General features: G+C 39.3%; 1 pseudogene; it reads right to left on the reverse strand.

Annotated features, from left to right (window-relative positions):
* Window positions 1-742: 742 nt before the first annotated feature.
* On the reverse strand, window positions 743-7,692 carry LOC113997318 (annotated as a pseudogene).
* Between the last annotated feature and the right edge of the window lie 2,804 nt (window positions 7,693-10,496).

The following is a 10,496-nucleotide window of genomic DNA, read 5'->3' on the forward strand; positions in this document are numbered from 1 at the left end:
ATTTACATTTTGGGGAAAAAGGATTTGATATTTCCAGTAAGCAAGATTATACTGGGGAAGGGTGGTCAGCTTTTCCCGAAATAAGGATTTACACAGGGAGGGAGAAAACAATGAGATAACCGATAGCATCATGCAAAGTCTTTCTACGTTCTGCTGGGGGAGATCAGGACAATCCACACGAAATGAATGTCAATGGATCTTGTCTGGTCTTTTAGATGGTGGTTTTTTCCCAGCTCCCGTGGCCCAAGATTTCCTTTTTAATCCTAGCAGTTCCTTTTCTGTTGGTATCCGCGTTTCAGACTGCAACAATGACCAGTAGCTTTGATTAGTCTGCTTGTTTAACTTTGCAATATCTAAAACTGGTTGAAAGTAATCCTAGCTTTAGGAACAGAAATATTCTTCCGCATGGACTCCTGGAACCGTGGTAGGGCTCTGTGTAGGGTGATGTACAACATGACAAGTGAAAAGAAGATGGTGGAAATAATAAGCCATAATTTTGTATCAAAAGTAAAAACTGCATTGTTGTTTGGTAAGCTAGCCAGCCTGATGTTAACTACATACATGTATACTCATCAGTATGTTAAATACTGTTCTGTTATTTACAGAAACACAGATCATGCAGGGTCTGAAGTCTACTGACTAATGCTAAAGTACCTGTGCATTTCATATATTTATAAAAGAAAAAATGTTTCTAGAGCAATAACACTACGTTCTTTCCAACACCATTACAGATTTCATTTCCTTAACATGGAAACCAGAAGTTTGTCTTTAGGAAGCGTGTAACTCTCTTCTTATCAATGTCAAACTCAAATAGCTTTCCTCCACAGAAGAAATAAAGGAAGTCTATAAAAAAAAACAGACAGCAATCAAACCAGGTGAATTATGATACTGCAGATGTAAAGATCAGTATGACTCAACAACATCCAGAAAGAGCTCAAAGTAACCTTTGGGTACAATTATGCTGCCAAGAGGATCTACTCCCAGGTGTAACCTCTGCAAACCATTGTACAGCATCATGGGAACACCTTCCATGGCAAACCAACTGCATAATGTGCTGAGTCCCACAAGATGACAATACAAAAAGTGTATCTTGAGTGTTTCTTCAGTTTAAAACATCTGCTGGTACACATCAGCTGTGTTGAAACCACCCAGAAGAGTGCATTTCTAGCCAGCTGTGTGCCAGATACCATGCAGGGAAGGAGATATCCAGCCTGGGGCAGTCACATCCACACTGCCCTCTGGGAGTGAGGTCTACAGCTAAGGACCCCCAGCACCACATGTGAGACTTGTTTTGGAGGAAGATGTTATCAGTTGCATGATTTGCTATGAAACAATTAGCATGTATGGGTTTTGATAAGGAACATATGAGGAGCAAGGAGATAACTGGGAAGCTGTGACACTTGGCAGTGTGGGTGTATCCTTGAGTCTAGATCAGCATCTCCCTGTCTAAGCAGTATTCACCCTCATGCAGGAGAAGTTAGTGCCAACTGGGACTCAAGGCAGTCCCATTTTATGGTAGAGGGCCTGGCTGTGATAGCTTTGCTCACAGCAGGTAAACCTTATGTTGTTGAGACATCACTGTCTTGGGTAGTGCTCTTCATGGTGTGATGTGCACGTCAACATAAATACAGATATATCTGTCCCTTAGAGACATTTAGAAGTGTCTTTCTCTGCCCAGGCTCTCTCAACCCTATGATTGAGCACAGTTACTCGCTTTCATGTTGAAAAACAGCATCAATCTTCCCATTAATTTCTGGAAAGGCATCTCTTATGAGTAATGACTTTCTATCCATAGACTGACCTCTTTTATCATAACTGAGAAAAATTATAAACAACCTGGAGTCAATGAAAACTGCAAACAACTCATGATTAAATAATCTCACCTAATTACCTTCTACCTATCAACAGGTAACTGCATTCATTAAAGATTTTTAGTATCATTTAGGTAGCATCGAGAGAGACACAATTTGCCATAAAGAATTATTACTCTAGTAGCTACACTGGAAGAATTGCTTCTTTTTACTGCACCTCAAGATACATCTAAGAATACTTAATACTGGAACCATTGCAGTAAATCTGCTTAATACTTAATACTTTTTTCTGAGGGACCATGCCTAAAGGAGATAATATATTACAAAAAGATTGCTTTCATGTCATGACTCTGTAAGAAATGTTTACCAGGAAAAAATCTGTGTTTTTTTTCTGAAGTTATAAGTTATTTTAAGTCATTTTATGTAAGTACAGCAAGTTATTACATCTTTAGTAAAGTCTATTTTATCTATTAATGCTGGAATAAGAAGGCTTCTGAAAGCCTTCCTCTTCTGATAACTTTGTCCAGCAAGAGATTTAATGATCAAACATCTCATCTGAAATCATTCAAGCTACCAGAATTTGACTTAAAATGTGGAAGTCTGATTTTCTGCTTAAACTGCAAATATGTGTCTGAATAGTTACTTCAGGGTGATCTCTGTAAGCACAATGACTTGGGCATTGTGGTGACAGGCAGAAGAGAAGTTTTGTTCTTCATCTACAAAAGTTAAGGTTAATTACTGCTTTCATTACAGGAGCACCACCTTTGGCTGTTAGAAATCTATGTCCTGTAAGAAAAACCTGAGCAGTAGGGACTGAATTGGAAAGAGAAAACAATAACCATGCACAGTAGAAAATTATTTGCAGTACATAGCATTTATCAGCAACTTTATGAAACTATCTGTTAGTAACTGGAAAAGGGTGGGATTCTCCTTCTTACTCCACAGAAACATTTTTATATAAATGGTGAGGTTCTGACTGATTTCCTGAGATGACTTATGGAGCTGTAGAATAGCTTTTTTTCCCAAGGCAGATAAATGAAAATAAATAAATAAATAAAATATTCAGTAGTTATATTGATTAACAGGAAAGCTAAAAGCACAGTTTCACCACCATTTCAAATATTTTTTTCATAGCCAGTTGTGACACTGAAAGAGATTACCAAAAGTGTATGACTAACGCATCCTAAATCATGGCAGGATATTGATCATATGATTATGTTTGCTTCTGTTTAGGAAAGTAACACAGGAAATATTACCTCCAAAATTTGTCCACTATGAAGTAATATGTTTTCCCCTCATTTTCATTATAAAAAGTAGCATCAATTTTGGTAAGATCCTTTGAAAAGCCCATGGTGTAGAGTTTTTTGGGGTATCCAGGAAGCATGGTATCTCCTTTCACAACCCAGAATTCATTCCCTATGAAGAAAAGTTGATGACAACATACTATCAGAATCTTCTTCTGGGAATGACAGAATCCCTTCAATGAAAGCTAATGTTTTAATGGAAAAATGCAGAGATAAAATAACGGTTACTTGAAAACCTTCTACATATTAGTTCTAGAGTCCAAAAAAAAAGCAATAGTTCTCCTCATCACTTTTTGTGAAAACTGAAATTTCAGTCTTCTTTCATATTTATATGGGTTTCCCACAAGTTTGGAAGAAGCATGTGGTATCATTTTTAAATTCAATAGATAATTTCCCAGAAAGAAAAAAGTCATTACATTTATTTTGTCAGGGAAACTTTTCTGTATGGTTATTAAAAAATAAGATACATTTTCTTTATCTTAGATAATATTTTGGTTATCTCTGTGATTGAAACACACCGATTTTTAGACTAAATTCAAGCTTGTTGGATCCTACAGAAAGAGCTTAAGTAGTTTTTAAGCCAGACAAACTCTCAAGGCTAATTGGAAGACAGCATGGGAAAATAAAAAGACAACATTTTACCTTTAAAAATGATGGTTTCATCTTCTTCAGAAATTTCATATGCATCATCAACACCAGGTGGCAGCCGTGGCCAAAACAAAGAAATTAAAATCAGCTGTTCTGACTGCAGGATGTTTGCGCCAAATTTGTCTTACATAAATATAGAACAGGTTTTAAATAAAATTAGGTGTTCACACACACTAATGCATGAAACCACATCATGGCAATCAGGGTAGGATTTATCTAACTAAACCCAACCATGTACCCTGAGCAGTCACATTAAGCTCCCCTAGTCTTAATGTAAAGAAAGTTGATTCCATGGTGGGATTGCTCTCATCTTGATCCAGACATCTAAAATAGGTCAGAGGAACTGTTTGGTCAGAACATTTGTTTTCCCTTATGCAGAAATGGAGCTTAGAGAGACCTGGAATCAAATGGCTGGTATGGGGTAAGAATTTGGGAATGAAGCCCACTCTGGGATTATCAGCACCAGTTTAGAGAAACAGTCAGTGTGTGTGAGGCTCTTCTGCAAAATAACACTTTACTGGCCTTGTGGACTCCAAACTCTGAGGTCAGAACTTGCTTCAATGTTGATTTTCAGGGATGGTCTGACGCAGGGGAAGCACAGCCCTATCTCATGAAAAGAAGGGGAATCATCTCCTTTACCCTTCTACTTCAGACCTTGGGATGTCATGCCCTGGAAAGGGACACTTTGTCTGAGTTTAGTACTGAATCTACCTTCCTTTCCTTTTATTATTTTACAAAATCACCACTACAGAGGTTCTTCAAGTAGGTATTGTGTCAAGACTGGTAAACCGTCAGCTCTCTCAAAGCAAGGACAGCAATGAAGGTGTCAAGTGTCCCAGAGCTGGAATTGTGTTTTGGCAAAGCTGAACTCTCCCAGATGCCAAACATTTGGGACTTGCTTACAGCCTAAAGTGAAAACAGTCTGTTTGCAGAGGAGCCATCTTTCTCCGCCCTTTTCACAGCATGTCCTGTTCCACAGGTCATCTTCCTCCTTATCCTTTTCTCTCTTCATTTTTCCGGCAGCCTCTTTGTGTTTGCTTTCCATCTCTTCTCCTGATTCCCCATCTTGCCTTCCTGTCTAGAATGGCTGATATTCTGGCTAAAGTTATTTTCCCATGCTGTGGGGCATAATTTAAAAAATGATACCAAGCTATTTTACTACTACAAGCTGACTTGCTTGTCTTTAAAAAACATTATTTCTCCATGGAAAGTGGTGACAGCATCAAAAGTTAAATTGGGGCCACAGGCAGTTTGGCAGTGCAGGATCTTTTGGCTCAGTTGTGTCTTTTATCTCAGTAGATTCCCTTTGATCATCGTATGTGTTAGAAGATGGTCCTAAAAGAAGCAGTTTATGGAAGAAATTATAGAGAGACTCACTGAGGTATACCCAGTACACAAAAATGTCACTGTAAGGTATTCCAAAGTCTTTGAAATTATAATTGCTAGTTAGTCAGTAACTGTGAGTTACCATAGAGGTACTGAATGCCAGTAATATCATCCTAATGAAGAGGGAGAACTGAAGGGTCAAATTTCCTGTAAACTGGATGCATCAAACATTGGGGTCTTTGAAGTGGAAGTGTCCCAGTGAATGGCCAAACTCATGGGCAGCAACATAAAACAGGTTTGTACCTGAAAACAACAAACATATATTAGGAGAGCTGCGTGTTTTCATTTCTTCTGAATAACATTGAAGGGCATAAGGTAGTTCAGAAGCTTTCAGAACTGCTTGCCTAAGCAAGTGAAGCTCTCATGAGAAATTCAATTAGAGATAAAATTCTGGTCAGAAAGAAAAATAAGGAAATCATTATAGCAGAGTACAAAGAAATAGCCTGTAGATCCTGTAAAGTCAGCGTGGGAGAAGGACCCTAGGCTTTGTGCAAGTGATATAACTGTTGACAAGAAGCAAGCAGGTTGGAAGAGTGGAGAGAAGGGGGCCCCCTCCCAAATAATTCTCCATCCAGTGCAGCCCTTAACCAGAGGGCTCAGTGGCTTTTTATAGCTATGGAAACCACAGAACAATGCTCCCCCAAATCAGTAGCAATTTAAGCACTTCATAAGGAAGAGACAGATACTGTACCCTTGATTTCATATGCAACTTGCTTCAAGAAGGGCTTGGAGAACTTAATTTCTTACTGTCTGTACTTTTTGTCCAGGTTTTATCCTCATCGAAGTGAGCATCTCCACCAATGTCCTTTGCTGGGTGCATAGGCATGAGCAAGGGATCATCCTGGGCCATCAAAGGGGATGAAGTTATTGTGATCTGAGGAGCAAATTCCATACAGAGCTGATGGGGTGTTCATGCACACACTGGGCAGAGTACGGTAGGTATAGATCCAGTGAACTACAGGCAGCTCCTTACATTTATTTTCCCTCTCCTTCTCCTCATTTGCCTCTATACCCTCCCCCAAAGATTGTCAAGAATTATAGGCATAGCACCTTGAGCAAGAACTGTGTTTTCTGTCTGCGTGTTCAGCCTGACTCTGAACTTCACATGTGCTATTCATGAGAAGAAATCATTAGCATTTCAAGTGAACTGCTCCAGACAAACAGTAAACTGGCAGCAACTCATAACGGTTGCTTGGAGTTTTACCTCTGGCTGCAAAGGAGATCATTATGTCTGCATCACCTCTATCCTTCTTGATGAATTTCAGTGGAGTCCAAACACTTAATGCTTTCTTGATGGCTGCATTGACATCTGCTGGACGCAGGTCCGGTGTGTAGTTCAATATCCTTCAAAATATAAGATAGAAAACCAACTGTGTTTTTGCCACTTGTGCTGTGGAGTATGCCATCTTGACATGAAGAATTCCACTGTAATTACCTGTATGTCAGAACTTGTTTTGCCCATTTTGGCTCTCCTGCCAAGGTGGAGAACCCAGCTATGTCAGGGAATCCACAGTGACGTTTCTGTACCAAGTCCAAAGTGCCAGAGTCTGGTATTCCAGTCACCTCCAGCTCAAAGAATTCCTGCATTTCTTTCAGTTTTTGGTTCACTGGGCTATTACTTTTCCAAACAAGAGATTCCCCATCTTTCTTAAATTCATAGTAATTTTCAAGATACTTCTAATGAAAAAAAATAGATAATTTAAGACAATAAATGGTGTTTGCTTTTGAAGCTCATAAGGTATTATACTAACCCATTTAGTCATGTGTCTCTGCTACTTTTCTTTCTGTTCTATGGCTTTAACAATTGATTTTGTTAAAGCCTGTATGAATATTTTTCTCTTAATGACAGTTTTTTACATTATATTATCACTTTTGCAGTTAACTCAAAATACATTTAAAATTAGTATTTGTCTAGCATTTTCTGATAAGATGCCCTCCACTTACCCTGTGCCCTAGGGTCACCCAGAGTCCTTTATAAGAGTCAGTTTGGAATATATGACTGAATATAAAATTTCATCAGTATTATCCAATTTCCCCACATTTTTGACAGCAATAATTCATTAAAAACCCTAACTTGTTTTATGAAGACCTATGTTTCATAGTACCGCAAGTCACATAAATAACCGTGTTTCCACCTGAACTGCAAAACAAACCTAGACTGACTCAGGAATTTAGTTGTTTGTAGAATCAAAAAGCAAGTGAATACATCATTGGGTTTAATTGTTCTCTAAAAAAGGATAAAGCAAGATGAGTTGGGGCTAAAGAAGCCTTTGTCATCATGATTACACCACCGTTCATTTTCCCCATCACCCACCATTTTGAGAACTATTCCATCATGCTATTTGTTCTGCAAGCTCCTCATCCACTGTTTACTAGTTACAGAGACTGCAGTGGATGCTCAACAGTTGCTAAAGATCTTCCCAAAGGTCTGCATTCCTCACCTGGATAAGTTCCATGTCTTCTTCCTTCTTCTGTCTTGTATCTGCAGGAAAAGGACAAGAAAGTGCCACACATAATAACAAGAAAAATGGGAGGTTCTCCATTCTCAGTTCCCCTAAACTTTAGAGAAGTCCTTTTTGTCATCTGCCACACACCTGCTTCACCTTTATATAGTACTTTTTTGCTGTATAAAGCTTTCCCTGACTCATTGATGCTCACAATTTCTAGTTAGCAACAGAACATGCAAAACAAGGTTTTTTATCATAAAACAGACTGGTACTGTCTTTCATCCGGTTCCACCCTTGTGCAGCTTTTGTAACATGGAAATATGATTAATGAGAAGATAATAGACCTGTAGTTCATTTTAAAAAACTTATAAATATTTCCTTTTTTTAAATCTAGTCTTACTCTCCAAAACCTAATGCATACCTCTTTAATGTTTCCCATTCAAAGTTAGTATTGATTTCAAAAGGGTTGTTGAAGTACCTAAAGGGAAAAACATACACAGAAGGTTATAGAACAAGCAGAAAATTTGTGTTCTAGGTGTTTGGTGGTGGTGGTCATGGTTGGTTGGTTTTTTGATTATTTGGGGGTGGGGTTGTGTTTTTTGTTTGTTTGTTTGTTTTGTTTTTGTTTGTTTTTTGTTTTTGTTTTGTTTTGGGTTTTTTTGTTATATTTTGTCTGCAGTTGTTTGTACAGGAGCATGTACTTTTGGAGGCTATTATACTGCCACCATCTTTCCCTTTGATATAGTTCTGGCAGTGCTATAACTCCCTGCCTGATTAAACGGTGCTTTGTTTATGCAGTTTTTCTTTAATATAGTTCTCACATGGATGAAACTTCCTTTTGTCTGGAGGAAAATGTGGAATTTACAGAAAGAAATGAAAAAAGTTCTCCCAGCATATGTAAAAAGTATAAAAATTGAGCCAAGATATTTTTGTGCTACTTTTATTCAACAGTTTTTCCACTGTTCTCAGAGAATTGCACAATGACTTTGTATTTCACAGTCTCCTTTTATACTTACTATAAGGTTTTATAAAGCGTGGGAACAAGCTGAACCAGCCTACACCTGCATTCAGTTAACTAGAACCAAAAAAGAGGGTCGACCTTGACTGAGCACTGTGGTCTCAAAGTGGAAAACTGCTTAATGGCCTGCGTGATAGCATGCATGGTTTATACTATGATTGAAAACAATCACAGAATGGTAATGTGTGAACGTGTGAAATCAAAACATCAGGTCAGCAAAATCCTGGGAATTCTAGTTAACTGAATGTCAACACCAGGTGCTGCTTACCCGAGGAGGTTAATAAAAGGGGAGCACAGAGAGAGAGCTGTGGAGAATCCCAAAAATGGAGTAGTGTGTGTTTGCAGTCCCATTCCTTCATCGTCGATAATAAAGCACTGAAGTTTTCTTAATCAAACTGTCTATTGGCTGTCCTAGTCAGAGGAGAGATTCCTCTGTTCTCTATGTCTGTCACTGGTGATGAGAACTGCTGATACTCAACAACAGGTCCGCTCTAGCATTGGGTCCACTTTTCCACACCCAGTCAAGTCACACCCTCCATGAACTGCCACAAATGAGGACAAAGCAGTGGTGATGGTGGAGTCCCTGGGAATCCTGAAAAGAGATGCTTACTGCTGTTGAAGACAGTCCTATGTATCTGAGATTTCTTTGTAGGACTGACACAGGATTTAGGGTACCCCCGCAGCACTGCAGGGAAGGTGGGACGTTGCATGCACAGAGAGATAAACCCCCTTCCACAGAGCTGTGAAAGGAGAGGATATAGTACACTTGAGGTATTTGCTAAAATTATTTCCTCCTGAAGAGCACTGTGTTGGTACCAGAAGGATCCCCAGAGCACAGGGTGCCTGTGGCTGTCCGCAGGTGGGACATCAGGGACTGTAGTTCTGGGCAGTCCCAAGAGCAGTCCCTGGCAAGGCCGATGGGACTCTGCAGGGGTTATCTGGTCACTGGGGATGGAACTTGTACCCTAAGAGCAGATATCTAGCTGAAGCATTCCCCTTAGGGCAGAGACCCTCTCCCTAGCCCTGGAAGGAGGTGGACAGGCTCAGGAAAGGGCCCAAAAATGGGGCAGCTGAGCCGAGGGGAAGCGATCCCCTGAGGGAGGTTTGATGACTCCCCTCACATAGTTATGTGAGGTGTCTCTGAGTGGGTGAGAGGAATCTAAATGTTGGGTCCAGAGTTCTCCTGTGCAGCTTACACACCCACATTACCTCTTTGCAGAAATAGCTTCTGGGACTTACAGCCCCGCTATAGACTTCCAACATTTTTTCTCTTCCCATATTATCTCCATATATACTAGAAGAAAGAAGAAGCTTTTCAGCTGGCAGTACTTGATAAATTTTCCTCACTTATCTTTTTCACTAATGAGAGGGCCTTCAGAAGCCATCAAAACCATATAGGAAGCTGTTGATGAAATGTATACGGTTTTCTGATTATCTGCCTTCTCAAACACATACTTTTGCTACTCTGTCAACCTCTTTCTCATTTTACTTGATACTATTCACCATTGTCCTCAAGAGATCAATAACCTAGAATATGCTTTATGAAGAAAACTATATAACCACAGAGATCTTTGATGTTGTCCTTTGAGGTGGCTTTATTAATAACTAGTACAATATATAATGACAATCTATTGGCTTGGGTTAAAGAAATCAGTATGAAAATTGTTATGTTCTCCTCTTTTCAACCTGTAAAAGTGCCTTGGTGAGCTTCTAAGATTGCCCTTTTCTCCCCCTCTTCTGGAGTCAATCTTTTTCTTGGATGTATTCCCATAGCCCCATCCCCTCTTGGCTGTACCCAAGAAAGACATGTAACACTGGCAAGAAGTGTTAGAAGTTGCTCATTTTTTGGCAAGGTTATTGGCTAGTGTACAGTTTATATATT

The sequence above is a fragment of the Pipra filicauda genome, unplaced genomic scaffold, assembly GCF_003945595.2.
Source record: "Pipra filicauda isolate LSUMZ 115617 unplaced genomic scaffold, ASM394559v2 scaffold117_size3949168_pilon, whole genome shotgun sequence".
NCBI classification, from domain to species: Eukaryota; Metazoa; Chordata; class Aves; order Passeriformes; family Pipridae; genus Pipra; species Pipra filicauda.